Here is a 3,505-nt window from a genome sequence, read left to right on the forward strand (position 1 = left end):
AGATCAATGGAATAGATAATGTTCCCCAGACATACAATCAATAATCTTTGATAAATGGGCAATAAAAGCAAAATGGACCAAAGAAAGCCTCTTCAACAAGTGGTGTTGGGAGAACTGGTCAGTCACATGCAAAAAACAAACTCAGACCTCCATCTAATACCATGCACAAAGGTCAAATCCAAATAATAATTTACTTTTTAAAACCATTTTTTATTGAAGTCAAGTTTTACAGTATTGCTCATCATAATTTTTGTGGATAAATCATGCCAACACCTGATATATTATATTTACTTTCCAAGGAGAACTTCATTTCCAGGAGAACCAAGCCATTCTTGTTAAGGATAATTTAAAGAAGTGGAAGTAAATGAGAACTTGCTGTGAGATAAAGCCACATAAAGACATTTTAAAGGTTGTACAAAATATCTAGATGCTTGTAATCCCCAAATTTATAGTGCTAGCCCGCCCTATTCCTCAATTTAAACTGAAATATCTGATATATCTTGGTCATTCTTGATTTTTTTTTAATTTTATTTTTAGCAAGCTCTAATTCCTTCCTCTAAAGCTACTCCCTCTGCCTTTAATTCATTTTTATTAGTAGCAACTTTACTCTTGGAATTGTTCAAGACAAAAATCATGGACTATACTTACAAATTGTCTCACATTCTTCATCTGCTTCATCAACAAATTCTATCCTCTCTCCTAAATTTGACCCTGTCACTAATCTCCTGTGCCTTTCTTTAACCTCTCAAGACATCAAGAATTATACTTTTAGATCAATAGCCATGATTTTGTCTATTTATAACTTTCTCATACTTCCCCACTCTCCTCAGACCAACAGCCTTCCCATGGCTACCAGGACCCACTGCTTACCCTACTGTCCTGTCTCCTCTACCTCCAATGTGATTTTCCCTGGATTACCCTCAATCAACTGCTCAATGTCTTGAAGTTTTTATTTGAATTAAGTAAAATGTAATTAATAAATTAATTATTAAGGGTCTGGAGAGATAGCACAGGGGTAAGGTGTTTGCCTTGTATGCAGAAGGATGGTGGTTTGAATCTTGGCATCCCATATGGTCCCCTGAGCCTGATGGGGGCAATTTCTGAGTGTAGAGCCAGAAATAGCCCCTGAGCACTGCCAGGTATGACCCAAAACCCAAAATTAATTAATTAATTATTAATTCTTTGTGAGGTCTTCCCCCACTTCAGGACCTAAATTTCCAATTCCCTCTGTCCCATTTTACACTTCACACTCCTGACCCTGTTGCACTATTTATTTCTCTTCTTAACACTTATCACAGTCAGAGCTGAAAGATGAAATGCATAACAACTTTATACAAGAGGTTGTAAAAGAGGTTGTAAAAGATCCTCAAACAAACAATCAGACATTGGAAAAAGTTTTCAAAGTATGTGAACACATGAAAATAGAAATCTGATAAATTCAACAGAAAAGATATAAGAATCATTGGAGTCCCAGAAACACAGGAAGAAAACCCTGATGAAGTATTAACAATCAAGGACATCATTGCAGAGAAACTCCCAGAGCTAAAGACTGCATGCAACCAAATCCTATATACCCAAAGAGTACCATCCAAAAGGGATCCAAAGAAAAGCAACCAAGACATATCCTAGTCACAATGACGAATCACACAGATAGGGATAGAATAGTGAAAGCTACAAGATAAAAATTGAAAATTAGATTCAAAGGAGCATCCTTAATATTTACTGCAAGCTTGTCACAAGAAATCCTCAATGCCCAAAGACAGTGGTGGGATATAGTGACAAAACTCAACTAAATTCATGCATCTCCAAGAGTACTTCACCCAAAGCAGACCTACATTCAGGTTTGAAGGAAGGATTCTCAGCTTCACAGATAAACTTAGAAACTTTACAGAGAGAACACAAGACATCAAACTCTTAGTAAAAGATGGCACTAAATCCCATGACAATCATCTATCTCAACGTCAGTGGATTAGATGCATCAGTTAAGAGACACATAGTGGCAAAATGGATCAGAAGCTGAATTCATTTTGCTGCCTACAAAAAACACATTTGAATAGTGAGAAAGAACACAGACTCAAACCCGAAGGTTGGAGAGAAATCATTTAAGGAAACAATTCCCTTAAAATGGCTAGAGTTGGTCTGTGATGACCAATAACCACCAACTTTCATTTGAGTCTCATGTCTGTGAGATCACCCCCATGTACCTCTCTGAGACCTAAAAAAAATGGCTAGAGTGGCTGTAATAATTTCAGATAACACAGACTTTAGACTTAAAAAAAAGTTTTAAGGGACAAAGATTGACATTTCATAATAATTATGGGATTGTACAACAGGAAGAAATCACACTCCTAAACATATACACACCCAATGAAGGACCAGAAAAATATTTAAAATAACTCCTGACAAAGTTGATAGAAGATAGCAATAAGAAAACAATAAATTGGGGCCGGAGAGATAGCATGGAGGTAAGGCGCTTGCCTCTCATGCAGAAGGTCGGTGGTTCAAATCCCGGCATCCTATATGGTCCCCCGAGCCTGCCAGGAGCGATTTCTGAGCATAGAGCCAGGTGTGACCCAAAAACAAAAACAAAAACAAGAAAACAATAAATTGAGAGACTTTTACACTGCTTTTTCATCCCTGATAGGTCAACCAGGCTGAAATCTAGCAAGAAAATACTAGCACTGAAAGGAACAATGCAAGAAATTGGCCTAGTAGATATACATATAAATATGCATATATATATATTGTTCTCCATCCCAGAAAACAGATACACATTCTTCTCCAATGCACATGGGACATTCTCCAAAATAGACCACATGCTAGCCCATAAAACATACCTACATAAAATAAAGATGACAGAAATTGTACAGACTACCTTCTCAGATCATAATGCAGACACAGGGAAAAAAGTTTAATACCTGAAAAATAAACAACTCATTATTGTATAGCCAGTGGGTCAGAGATTAAATCAAAGAGGAAATCAAAAGATTCCTGGAAACAAAAAAGAATGAAGACAATTTATCAGAATCTGTGGGGCACAGATAATGCAGTACTAAAAGGAAACTGAATAGCTTTTCAAGCATTTATTAGGAAGGAAGAAGGGGCCTATATAAATAACTTAATGGCACAATGTGGGTATCCCCTCCTCCAACTTATTGTTTATCCACCTAATCAGAACAACCCACACCTGAAATGGGTGGGTAGAGGAATCTGCCTGGGGGGATAGAGGGGATAAAAAGAGAGAGTCAGCAAAGAGTGTTAGTCAGCAAGGAAAATTGGAGAGCAGCTGAAGGTGGGTCAGTCAGCAAGGAAGCCTTAAGAGCAGCTAAAAGGGAGACAGAGGGTTGAAGGTTCTTGTATGCAAGACCTAGGTTTAATTCCAGGCACCACATGGCCTGCTTTTGAGCAATGACTCTGGAGCATTATTCCAGGATTAGCCCCTGATCACCACTTAGTATGGGCCCCAAATAAATAAACAAATTTTCTTCCACAGGAAACCGAATGT

The 3,505-nt window shown here is 37.6% G+C and overlaps 1 non-coding gene across 1 annotated transcript; it reads left to right on the top strand.

The window, feature by feature from the left end:
- The first annotated feature begins 2,134 nt into the window (after nt 1-2,134).
- LOC126009939 (small nucleolar RNA Z195/SNORD33/SNORD32 family) lies at nt 2,135-2,218 on the top strand. Its single transcript, XR_007496097.1, has one exon. It is a non-coding gene; the product is annotated as a small nucleolar RNA Z195/SNORD33/SNORD32 family (small nucleolar RNA).
- Nucleotides 2,219-3,505: the final 1,287 nt, after the last annotated feature.

Source organism: Suncus etruscus, chromosome 5 (genome assembly GCF_024139225.1).
Source record: "Suncus etruscus isolate mSunEtr1 chromosome 5, mSunEtr1.pri.cur, whole genome shotgun sequence".
Taxonomy (NCBI): Eukaryota; Metazoa; Chordata; class Mammalia; order Eulipotyphla; family Soricidae; genus Suncus; species Suncus etruscus.